The sequence below is a fragment of the Pinus tabuliformis genome, chromosome 1_2, assembly GCF_031772625.1.
Source record: "Pinus tabuliformis cultivar Carrire ecotype Pingquan chromosome 1_2, CPIR1, whole genome shotgun sequence".
Lineage (NCBI taxonomy): Eukaryota > Viridiplantae > Streptophyta > Pinopsida > Pinales > Pinaceae > Pinus > Pinus tabuliformis.
In genome coordinates this window covers 1351420850-1351435206 of record NC_142298.1, presented here as the reverse complement: position 1 = coordinate 1351435206, position 14357 = coordinate 1351420850, and positions in this window count along the sequence as shown.

Below are 14357 nucleotides of genomic sequence, written 5' to 3'. Positions count from 1 at the left end.
TGGGTCCGGGGTCATTTCATGGAGTAGCAAAATGCATAACACAATGTCCTTATCTTTAGCAGAAGCTGAGTATCAAGTGATGTGTGCAACAACTTGTGAAGAAGTTTGGTTGAGGAGACTTCTCCATGATGTTGGAGAAGAACAGAAGGTTGCAACAGTTATCAAACGTGACAACTAGAGCTCTATCAAACTTGCAAATAATCCAGTGTTTCATAAGAACATAAAGCACATTGATACACAATTTCATTTTGACAGGGAAAACGTTCAGTCAAAAGATATTCATATTGAATGTTGTCATACATGTGACAATGCTGTTGATATTTTCACTAAGCCTCTCGATAGAATCAAGTTTGAATTGTTTAGGGAAATGTTAGGAATAATTTTGAATCCCTTTCTCCATTAAGGGGGAGTGTTGTAGATAATGGAGAATATGTAAATTAGGAGAGAGTCGGTTCCTAGAGCCTTAGATTAGGAATTAGTTCCTATTTCTTAGGCAGTTGTTCTAACTTCCTTACTTGTGTGAAAACTATATATATTTTTTATTGTAAGATGATTGAGGTAGAGCGTTCCACCAGAGACAATCTCCAGGTGGAGCTCCTCACCTGTGAGCTGCCCAATTTATTAATAAAGTAGATTCTTCAGTTTTTAAGAACAAGAAAACACAAAATTAACAAACTCAAAAGAGAAGAGAAAACACAAAATTAACAAATTAACACAGTAAAAAGCATGATAAATGGAGAGAAGAAAAAATACAAAATTAACAAACTCAAAAGAGGAGAAAACACAAAATTAGCACACTAAAAAACATGCGCTGTTGCTCCACTACTCCATTAAACACAAACTTGATTCACATAAACAACTATCAAGTTGTGGCTCGTCTATCTTCTTGCTTCACATTAAAATTTCCCAACCACCCATATATAAACACCAACTTACTAAAGATGGAATGATGCAAACTCTAACTAGAGTTGACCTTTTTCGGGCTAATTATTTCATGCAAACTCACATTCTACTCGACTTATAATATTAAAGTCGACTTGCCTTTCTTAACTTAACTCAACTACTGATTTTAACAATTTTCTATATATTAGTCTAGATCCATCTTAACTTCGAACCTACCAACCCCTAGAGGGATCAAATCTCTTTTCACAATAAATGATGTTTGCATCTCAAGAGATTTGACTCCTCTATGTGATTGATAGAATCTCCCTCTATGTAATTGATAAATCGAGAGTTAAGATGGATATGAGCTAATTATTTATTAACAAAGTCTAAATGTTTTTAGATAGGAGGAATGACCTATTATAGAGTTTTAGTGAATCCAACGTTTCGGACTACCAAGTGAGTCCATCATCAAGGGATGCGTCAATAGATATTCTTTAGATCTTAATTATGATATTAATAAACTGTGGTATTGTCTCATTATACTATAACAAAGTCTATTTATATATTTAATAATATCATGATAAAATAAAATGAATATTCATAATTCAAAATCTTATAAATATTCATGATTATGAAAACATTAGTTGGTTCGAAATAAATATTCATGATTATGAAAACATTAGTTGGTTCGAAACGTCAACCCATTTTATAACATGTGATTAATCGAGAAGACATAGTGATTATTGATATATATCACAAAAATCTGAGAGCTAACATCAAAAATCTGGTTAAATTATAAATTTATAAAATATTTCACAACCATGAATTTGAAAACTGCTCCGACTGGACTTTAAATATCAATCTACTTAACCCTATATGAGTGGGGTGACATATCCTTGTCCCGGTGATACTGCTACCTTTCGCCGCGTTTATGCGATGGTGAACGGCAGAACCTTACCGAAAATTTAGAAAATGAACACACAAAATCCGAGAAAGTGTTACAGATCTTTCTGTTCACCTGGTTTGGTTTGGTCAGTGGACAATCTGTGAGTATGTTTTCTTAAGAAAATGTAGTTTGTGACATCAAAATAGAGCGAGCATTTTGTGACACTGTTTGTCCCATAAAGCCAGTGTTGGAGTACAACCATTCAAATTCGAGCTTTTTCTCATCTCTTATATATTTATATGTGACTAAGTCACACATTACGTAACGTAGACGCTATCCAATACCTCTGCAAAATTAAAACGAATTTCTCTCTCCACACTCTGCAAGCTTTGGACACATTTTACATCCGCGCTTAACAAGATCAACATTGTAAAAACATTCTACATTTGCCCTCATAAAACCATTCAAATTGTGTAAAAGGAATATATGTATTACAAACAAAAGGAGCAAATCACTTCTATGATCCTGACACATAATATTCGAATCTCTTTTAAAAGGTTTCACTCTTTCGAAACAATCTAATATTTATTCTCTTCGCTTTAATATCATTCTCTTCACTTTAAACATGTTAACTGTCGAACATCTATTTAATGACAAAAAAATGAAATAAGTATCCTTAACACAATAAGGGCTATGAACATTTCTTAGAATTTATATGTAAAGAAATACAATGTGCCCGTCATGTAACTAAAACCACATACTTAGATATTAATCACGAATTTCTATAACCACATACTTTGATATTAATCACGACTTTCTATACCTTTTCAATAGAAGAAATATGCCAACAAAGATAGTAATCTGATATTAATGAATATGAATATGAATATGAAAATGAAAATAAAATGAAAATGAAATGTAATGTAATAATATTTATTAGTATTCATATACAACTAGTATTATAATATTAATTTTAATATATATATGTTTTTTTTCTACGTAAATACTAATTTTATTAAAAAAGATAAAATTATGTACATGGAGGTCGAGACCTCAGAGGGGGCAGAGGCCAGCCCTCAGCCAGAGATTTTGAGACATACATATCATACTATCTGCCATTCCGGATTACAGACTTCAAAATTTTTTTGTTAGACAGTGACCCACTAAAAATAATTATGTTCTGAGTCTAACATGACATAGCTATCGCCGTCAGAGGCTTTACTAAGACGCATGCTATCATGCCCGTCATGAACAAAAGAGGCAAAACAGAACCCATCAAACCCAGAGTTGTTGCTGCAAACTGAGAACAGGTTGGCTAGCGCCAAAAACTTAAACAAGAACTGAAACCAGACACAGGACCAGAGACCTAGAAACAAAGACACATAGCAAAAAACAAACAGAGCGAAGGCAAGAATGCCACCCGTCGGTGATGAACCAGCCTTAATCTGCATGTTGCGGAGAGTCGGGCATGTCCTTATCCACCTGGCTAGACGAAGCAACCCAGGTGACGAAACCATTGTCTTCAATTCCTTCAATGCCACCTTCTGGAGGAGTTACCAGGTTGAGAATGTTGCCTGCACAATGAGTCGGTCCACAGGCAAGAATCTCGTGTTGTGTTGAATCGACCAGATGCGAAGGCACTTCAGAAACAAGGGTGTCATCCTACATGTTGTCAGCATTAAACACCACCCCAACCATCTCCCCCTGAAGGACGCTGTCTTCCTGAGATTGAGAGGTGGTGGTGTGGGCTGAGCTGTTGGGATTGTCCTCTTCCTCAGCAAGAATAACTGTGATACTAGCAGACAAAACTGGCCTGTTGAGCCTGCTGTGGAAGGTGAACCAGGTAGTTTGAAAGGAATTGTGCGGGAGAGGCCCAGCGTGACCAGAGGGCGGTGAGGATGGGGAGGCCGAAGTAATGGGGATGACATTCTGCGGAACAGACCGAGAGGTTCTGCCTCTGTTCCCGGTGTTACCTCCTCGGCGTGAGACTCCTCGACGGCGAGGCATTCTCAGAATGACAGACCAGCTGAGAAAGGGAAGATGGCGGAGCTGACGGGAGAGAGACTGAGCACAGAGGAACCCAGCAATACCAAATAACCAGGCGAGCTTCCAAACAATCTGAGCCAGGCAGGGGTGCGGGAAGAACAACGGGCGGAGGTAAAAAGAACCAGGAGCAATGGCGTGAACCAGATATGGATCCATACATAAAACCTTGAGCATGAGCTCTCGAACCAGGCGCACATTAATGCCAATCTGTGCGACCAACATTCCGTCCAGCAGCCGATTAAATGCGCATGCCATGGAGATCGTCCGCCAGCCAGGTGCAGGGCCAGCTGCCTGCCTTGTGCGAACCCTCATAAATGCTATTTATTAACACCCGCATCCGGGTATATTAATTTTAATATATTAATGTGAAAAGATTAATCTATTATTAAGTTAATAATAATATATTAGTATAGTAATTTTGAATTATTAATGTTTTAGTGAGCTATTCTAATATAATATATAAATTAATTATAATTATAATATTAATGTATTTATTAAAAATGTATTCAATTAATAATAATATATATTAAGATTAATATTAAGAAAAATATTTTTGAAGGAATTTAGTTTTATTGGTATAATATTTTTAAAGGAATTTAGTTTTATTGGCATGGCATGCATTTTGTGTAAATTTCAATTTAGTTTTATTGGTATAAATTTTTAAAGGAATTTAGTTTTATTGGCATGGCATGCATTTTGTGTAAATTCCATGGGTTCAAGATTACTGAGACATTTTATTAAGTTGATCTTAGTGGCATTTATGAAATTGTTGTTTTATTTGGTGAAATAGTGACAACCATTTATACAAATTTATTCATTTTGTCAAAAAAGAATGCACTCATTCCTCTTAAAAAAAATTATTAAGAAAAAAAATTCAAATTAAGAAAATTTCTTATTATATGATATGGTTTGTTAATTGCATGATGGGAAAACTCAAAAAATGAAAGTGTACAAAAAAAAATGAAATCATCTAATTTGTACATGACGAGATAAAGATAAACAAAATAAAGATTTTATTTCCTCAATTAAAGTATACTTAATTAATTAGAATATGGTCCATGTTTCTATCGCTTATTAGTATGACGGAGTAAAATCATTCTACATTTGTGCTCATAAAACCATTCAAGGTGTGTAAAAGGAATATATGTATCACGAACAAAAGGAGGAAATCTCTTCTATGATTTTGAGACCTGATATTCGAACACCTTTTAAAGGGTTTCAGAGTTTCAAAACAATCTAATATTTATTCTCTTCGTTTTAATATCAATCTCGTCGCCTTAAACATGTTTCGAATTTCGAACATCTATTTAATGACCAAAAGATAATAATTATTCATAGCACAATAAGGTTTATGGACATTTCTTAGAATTTATATGTAAAGATATACAATGTACCCGTTACATAACTAAAACCACATACTTTGATATTAATCACGATACATTTTTAATCGAAGCAATATGCCAAACAAAGATAGTAAGGTGATATTCATGACTATATATATAATGTAATAATAAGTATTGGTATTAATATACAACTAGTATTATAAGATTATTATATTAACGTGATAAGATTAATCTCTTAATACGCCAATAATAATATATTAATATGGTAATTTTGAATTATTAATGTTTTAGTTAATATAATATATAAATAAATTAATATTAATATTAATGCATTTATTAAGAAGATATTCATATTAGTAATGGTTATTAATAATATATTAATTTTAAGATTAATACTAAAAAAAATATTTTCGAAAGAATTTAGTTTTACTAGTATGGCATACATTTCATGTCTCTAATTGCCTGGTTTTAAGACTATTGAGACATTATTAAGTTGCGCTAGTTTATGAAATTATTGTTTTACTTGTGAAATAGTGGCAACTATTTATACGAATTTATCCATTTTGTCAAGAAATAATATAATACAAGTGAATGTTATATGGTTGATAAGAGGCAAGCTACTACCCAATGACAATGTTTAATGTCATGCTTTTGGTGTTCAGACCCTATAATGTCTACTTGATAACATCGACACATGGTAGTATTCAATATCTGAAGACAACTTTATGGAACATTAAGCATCATGTTTGCATTGAGGATTCCCTAGTCATCGTTAGGATTGATCATTTCCATCATAGGAAGTTAAGAGAGGCCATTGAAATTGAAAAGCATGTGAATAATCTCAACAAGGACAATGATTGGAAATTAAGAGTGAGTTGGATTCCTACTCTTTGTTCTTGTTAGTATTTTTTGGTTTTTTTTATTTTTTTTTTTTTTTTTTGTTTTGTTTTGATTTTTTTTTTTTTTTTTCTCATAGGGTTTTATATTTCTAATAACATATAATAATAATATATTTATAGAAAAATGATTTTCATATATCTAATAAAATATTCCATTATATAGAATTTATACTTGGATTTTTTATTTTTATTTGCATTTTAATATTTTATATTTTTACTTTTATTTTTATTTTTTATTTATTTATTATTTTTTAACCTTTTTTTAAATCTAATTAATATATTGACATTATTGTTTATTTGTTAAATTTGAATCTCTCTATTCTCAATTAATATATTTTCAATTTAGTCTAAGTTCTTCTCCTTTTTCTATATTTTATCTATTATTTTTCCTATTATGTAGCCTTCTATTTCTATAACAATTAGTTTCCATAAATAACTGCCTTTATATATATATATATATATATATATATATATATATATATATATATATATATATATATTTTGATTAATTCTCTATCATAATGTTCACTTTTAATTAAAATATTTTATTAACGACTATTTATAGAATTGGATGCATCTATGCTATTTAAACATAATGATAGACCGATTTTTTCAACTTTGTCCTGAGGATGAACCACATTAGATGGTTTGAAACATTGACCAACAAAAAATAATGTGATTAATCCAAAAGACATTCTCGAAATCAATGTGATCACAAAAGTTTGAAATCAAACAACTTTATGGAACCCTCATTATTGGATGTTTTCATAGAGTTCCCTATCTTCTAGATCTTTTGTGAACTTTGTTGAAGTGAATACATCCTTGATAGTGATCCACATGGTAGTAGAATCCTTTTCAATGAAGCATTGGTATATGAAAAGATAGGGACTCCTACGAAGGTAATTTGTTAATGATCTCCTTAGTATTATTCTCTTTGACCTCCTTTGATGATCCATTCTTTGGAGGCATGGTGTTGTTTGATGATGAAAGACTAATATGTTTAGGACCTGTAGTACCTATTGTGACAAATGCACTCATGGTGATAACAAGTTAGTTCTGCAAGAGATCAACTAAACAATCAACTTACAAGCAAGAAACAATCATTGAGAAAAGGGATTGCATAATGCTAGCATAAGAGGGCAAGACTCATCACTAGAAATGTGCATTACACATCTGCAATGTACAATTTCTGTCTGTAGGGGAGCTTGACTAATGACTTAATCTACGCAATGCATAATTCTTCTTGGAGATGGACTTTGACTGCGGAATGCACAATTGCAGAGGGCAATGAGGCATCATTGCTACTTGTGATTATGAAATGTGCAGTTGGAGATCCTAGTGACTGCACAATGTGCAGTTGCAGCTGGCAAGGAGAGGTGTTAGGCCCCTATAATACTAGTGTATTCCCTCATTGTTATTAGTGTAGCCCCCTTATTGTTATTGTTGTGCCCCATAGAAGCTCACTATTCCCTCATTGTTATTAGTGTAGCCCCCTTATTGTTATTTTTGTACCTCATAGAAGCCCACTATTGTTATTGTGGCGCCCTTACATTATTATTGTTATGGCGGTTCTGATTATATTATGACGCCTTAAACTCCTATATATAGAAAGGAGGTTGTGTCATTTGAATCATCGAAGAATTGTTCATTTGTGTAATGTAAAGGAGGTTGCTCCCTTGAAGAGGTTGATTTTGAAGGCATTGATCTATTTTTTCTTCTATTTTGTGAGCTAGTTGAATAACATTTGGTATGAGAGCTTTGGATTCTAGGGTTTGGTTGCTCCAAACATGTCATCTTGGAATTTTTGCTATAATTTTGTTTTTGCGATGTTTCACAAGCTAAAAAAACCCATTTGAGCCGAAATCTTGCTAAACCTCGGGTCCGAATTTTAGATCTTGTCTCACTATATTTTTGAAGATATGAGCCAAGAAAGTTAGAGTTTTTGCAAGATCCAGAATTACATCCCAAACAGGTGACCTTGGGAAAATCATCATAACTTTCTCTTTGAGTATCAAATTGAAATTTCGTAAGAAGTTATAAAAAGAGGATAGACTGTAGTTTTATGTGTAACATTTTTAGGTTCGAAGGTGGAAATAATGATACATGCCACTTCGTACAAATTGCTCTATTGATGCGCTTAAAGGGAAGATTGAAGCTCCAGTTAAACTAGATCATAATCTCAATATTCTCGACCCCTATATTGTCGAACAATTGAACCAGATTCTGGAAATGGAAGTAGAGCTTTGAGAGGTGAATGATACTAGTGCAAATTTCCAATCTCAAGTAATCATTTGCAGATTTAATGGCTTCTCACCAAAACTAGTGGACCTTTTTCAGTGGTTTTTCATACCTCAAGGATAAATTGTGATATTGATCTATGTTCTAGTGATTTCTTCATTGTTAAATTTGAAACACAAAAGGATAGGGATTTTGGTTTGAAAGAGGGGCCATGGTTTCCAAATTTTGATGTAAATATAATGACGGTATCAAAAATGTCGGTGTGGGTTAGATTGCATATTCTCCCTCTTCATTTTTTGCACCAAAAAGTTCTTGATGTAATTGGACACATGCTAGGAAAGTATATAAAAACAAATACACAAAGAATTGAAGAAGAAATATTTACTTTTGGCAGATTCTATGTGGAGGTAGACCTTAGTAAAGGTCTACCTAATCACATCCATCTATTACATAACAGTAAGCGTTGGATCCAGTTTTTAGATTTCGAAAATATGACTTTTAGATGCCAAATATGTCTACAAAATGGTCATCTACAAAACGCATGTCCCCAAGAAATGAAAGACTCAACAAAGAAAAAGAAGCAAGTAAAAAAACGCAAGGGATGACAGTTGCGAGAGCAAGATCTCTCAAAAGAAGTGGATGAAGGAGAAGTGGGTAATCGAGTTCTTGAGGTCAATCATAATACAAAATAAATAATACCAGATTAAGGAGGAAACTAAGAAGGAATATTGATCCCAAGATCGATAGATGTAGAAGAAGCAAGAGTTACAATCCTAATTCTATAGAAGGAGATGGGGGTACAAAGAATCTCATGTATCTGAGAGCTCACACTCAAATAAGTAAAAACCAATGGTAATAGAGGAAAATTATTTAACAATTGTAAATGTCATTCCCAATCTAGGAGGTTGGCGGAAAGTGAAAAAGAAGAAATGGTAACTAAATTTATTTACTTAGTCCCAGTAGTGTTTTTTATTGTTCTATCTCGTTGCTTTATTTCATTGGTATGATTGAATTCTCTTGAACATATACAACATGTAATTTTCTATTTTAATAAAATAAAAAAATTTCCTTGGGAAAAAAAAATAAAAATAAATAATAACCATTATTTAATTCATATTTGGAAAAAATTAAAGTAATTAGAAATGAAAGTAGACTTGTAGTGAAGAAGTGGAACTAGACTATAAAGTTAGAAATCATCCAATTGCATTCATTATAGAATAAAGATAAATAACATAAAGATTTTATATATTTAATATAAACCCTAGTTAATGAATAAAATAATTAAAATAACCCTCTTGTTTGTGGGACAAGGGACCCACCTTCGCTCAGCAATTTGACTGCTAAGTCTACGAAGGCATACATACTCTACCCCCTTTGGTTTTGAACCTGCAACCTCTTAGGAGGAAACACATGCTCTTAACCATTAGGCCCACTCAAGCTGTATAATAGCATACTAGAATAAAAATAATTAATACCACTGCCATTTACAGTATATAAATAATAGTTAAAAAAATGCTACCATGGCAAAAAATTCGAGCACCTTCAACTCTATTTTAAATGTCAGTCTAATTAACCCGATATGATTGGGGCGCCATATGCCTATCAGGGTTATACTGCTACCTTTCGCCGCGTTTAGGCGATGGTGAATGTCAGAACCGTTACCGAAAAAATTGGGTTCCCTTGTGAATGGCTGAATCTCTTGTGGGTTCCCTTTGCATATCCATTTGTATCTTTTTTTTCTCCATTTGCATGATTTTCTTGAATATAATTCACAGAAAACATGATGTATCCTCTGTATCTGAAATCATTATTCATCTGACCAACATCTTAAAAAATGTAGATAATATTCTTTCGCATCGCAAGTCATACTGATTGGTTTCGTTTACCGCCCATTGAGTTATATACACATATGTTGAAGGTATGAGCCCACATAAAGTATATCAGCGATTATTATCATGTCCTGCTCTCAAAGTTCTCAGCCACCCTTTTGGTATCGTTTCGTATACAGGGAAACTATCCTATTAATAATCAGACATCCATATACTTCCAGAAGGATAGATATTCAGTGGATCAGGGAATCTGAGAAGCTTAAAAGCATTCCATGGAAGAGAGCATTGAGAACGCGTGTGGTCTAAATGTGGGACAGATAGGACTTGCACTGCTCAAAATAATTTAGCACAATATCGATTGAAAACTCTGGATAAGAGCCTTTGATGGATGAGAATATATTATCCCTACCTAGCAATAAAAATTGAATCACATTTTTAATCGCGTAGGGATCTTCAGCGAGAGATGATGCAAAATCCTGTTTGTCCAGGAAACATTTGAAAATAAAATTAAAAAGTAAAATAAAAATATTATTAAACATTTAAAATTAAAATTAAAAAATAATATAAAATATCATTCTTAAATCAGTGAAAATAAAATAAAAATAATTCTATATGAAAATTGAATAAAATAAAAATAATAAAAAATAACTTCAAAATAAAATAATTTCATGGTATTCATATATGGTATCAAAATTAATGATTTTAGCTTATAATATTTATATAGAATATAACTTATTTAAAAGGATAAGTTAAATATTTTAGTAGATTGAGCATTAAGATAAATCTAAATTAATTTTCAGTGAAGTTCAATGTATCATATATTTCTGTATCTAGAAAAGTGTTGCTATATTACCAAATAGCTTCTGGTTTAGGATGACCACGAGGCTGTTGATGTGAAACGAATATATCTCTCTTTTTGGGCATAAAGAAATCATATACTACCCCTTTTATATCGGGTCGTATTTAGATGTATTTCTGTTTGGTTTATATATTGGAAATACTGCTTCCATATGTTATTGTAATTTCTAAAATGTTAATTTAAAAATTGATATTTTCTATATATGAATTGTCTATAAATCATAGATCCATATACTTCCATCTTATCATCCAAAAATTAATTATCTACAACTACAAATTGATAATTTACAAATATATATACAATAAGTTATATACTCAATAATACAACGAGTGTACGATTTATATGTAATTATCTCAACTCTCCGTGTGTTTTTTAACACCTTTCCTTTCTATTTTACTCTAGTATTTATGGATTGTTTATATGGTTGTGACTTTCTGTTGTGACAGGCTTTACTTGAATCCTTTCTTTGACGTTTCCAGAATTTGTCCCTCGGCCATGTTTGATATGTCGTTTTGTCACATTATGAAATGCTTGGTTCTATTACGAATTTCGTTATCACCATTTGGATATGGTCTATGTTTCTTTGGCTTCTCTAGAACGCTGGTTAGTGATATGATGGGTATCTTTAAGTCGTTTCCAGATTTTTTTGAATATTTGGGAATTGGATAGACATAGGTGCGGTCAATTTTTAACTGCGCTCATGTCCATCTAATTCACAAATATTTAAAAAATCTACAATCGACTTAAACTCAAGGGTTATAAATTTAAGGGTTATATGATAGAGTAAAATCATTCTACATCTGTGTTCATCAAACCATTCACCATGTGTAATGCAATATTTGTTTAACAAACAAAGGAGCAAATCAATTCTTTGATCTTGAGACATAATATTCGAAAACCGTTTCACACTTTGAACACAATCTAATATTTATTCTCTTCACTTTAACCATAGCTGTCGAAGGTCTATTCAATTACCCAACAATAATAAGTCAATATTCATAACACAATAAGGGTTATGTACATTTATTAGAATTTATATGTAAATAAATACAATGTATCCGTTGCCTAACTAAAACAAGATACTTCTACTTTTTAATCGAAGAAAAATGCCAACAAATATGGTAAGTTGATATGGTAAGTTGATGGTCATGACACAACGAGGGTTATGGACATTTCTTAGAGTTCATATAGAGAGTAAAATTTTGACATTAATTCGTTTAGATTTATTTAAATTTTAAATTTATCAATTGTTTAGAGAGATTATTTTTTTTTTTATGAAATTTGTAAGTTAAGAGATTTGATCCTTCTGAGTAATTGATAAATCAAGAGTTCCAGAAATTAAATAAATCTACATGGTTTATAAAATTCATTACAATATATTATTTGAAAAAATAATTCTATTTAGTGAACCTCACAATAATATAATAGTGAGAAAATAAATCTCAATATTTAAAACTTTATTAATAACTGAAATATTTATTTTATAATATGTCATCTAGTTTATTGAAAATAAATCTTAATATATCATGTCTATCTTTTTTATTGGAAAATAAATATTCTTTGTGAACTTAATAATTAAAATCAAGGCCATTAAAATGAAGAAAACAAATGTATATACAATGACATGAATTTCAATTCATCATATTTAAGGATCAATTTTTAAGAAGAATTTTTATAACAATGATTAAAAAAACAAAAAATAAAATTAATATTAATTCTTTAAAATTAAACTTGAAAAAAAAAAATTATAAAACAATAATGACTAAGAGAACCCATGTGATTATTGAAAACTTGATGCCTTATATGCTCTGATTCAAAACTAAGATCATAAATTTGTCTTTTTTTCTCAATTACTACATCCACTCGTAATAACCATGGCCGCAGATCTACGCCTAACTCCAAGGCCATTGAGAAGATTTGACCACATGACCTCCCAATTGAGAGGGTACTTAACAATGAGAACTCGACCAATTAAATTATCCCTTAAAACTTATATCATAAATTTATTATACTTTATGGTTGCTTAAAATTTAAACAAAATAATTAATAAACATTTTCTATCATATATATTAAAATTAAAAACTAATTTCAAATTAAACTATTATTCTTATATATACATACATATAAATGAAAACCAATTCCAAATTAAACTATAAAAAATATGATTAATAATTATCCTCCCTTTTAATTTCCACCTCTGCCCTAAAAATATTAAACTCCCATAAATTTAAAATTGAGGCTCCTCAAATTCCAATAGATACATTGACTATGACTATCCATAAGAAACTGATTTGTCTATGAGAATTTGAGGTGATTGGACCAGCCCTATTGTACCCCGTCAATTATTAAACGTGTGATTTGTGATAATATCTGACGGTTGATTTGCGTTATTGTGTAATTAATTGTTTGGTACCAGCTCTTAATTGGGAGGGGGACACATGTCCTGACCTCAGGCTCTGCTCTTCCGCCTTTACACTACACTCCCGAAAAACCCTAATCCCTCATTTGGTCACTGTGCCCGACATTTCTCTGTTCTGCCGAGAGGGTTTGCTGCTCTAGTTTTGTTTTGCAGTTGGTGAGGGTTCGATGGCTCTCTGTCTGCACACCTTGGTCACGAATCCTGCTCTTGTAGCCGAGGGTTCTGGTTATGTGTTAACTCTGGTTGCAGTCCTTTTTTCATCGGTTCTCTTAGGGGTTTTGAAGCTCATCTCTATGGATGCCAAGTCTCAGGGTTCTGCAAGTTGCTTTCTCCATTCGGATGGTGGTGTTGGCTACCTCTTTGATGGCTCTATGGGCACTGTTTCACTTCATGGTCGCTTTGATTTTAAGATTGTGCTTGTGGTTATAGTTCTGTTGAAGCTTTCGATTTTCTATGCAATTGTTTCACTGTATAACTATCAATTTGTCAATTGTTTCAGGCCACGGTCACGGGGTGACCCAGTGCTCAGTTTCTACTCGACAAGTTTGCACAGGTAAGCCCTCTATCTTTGATTCACGACACTGCTCTGATTTTCTGTTAGTACTGAGGGTTTTCGCTCCTTGTGAGCAGGGTCCACTCTGGTGGCTGTGACCTAGTCGAAAGCTCTCCTTCTCCTGTGCGAGCTCAGCTCCTCTGGTAAGTTCCAACTCTGTAAACCCTTACCCCTATCTTTCTGCTTTAGTTTCGAAATGTAACTTCTGTTTGTTGATGGTTGGCTCTTGGTGGTTGCAGGTGGACGTTGAGCCGTCTTGGTTGCTGGTCTTGGGTCCTGTTGCCCACACGTTGGAACGGGTAGGGTCATTCCATGTTTCTTTGTTTGTTTTCTTGTCTCGGCACTCTTGCTGCCTGTTGGTTGTCTCTGGTCTGTGGTTGAGAACTTTAGCCTCTCCGTT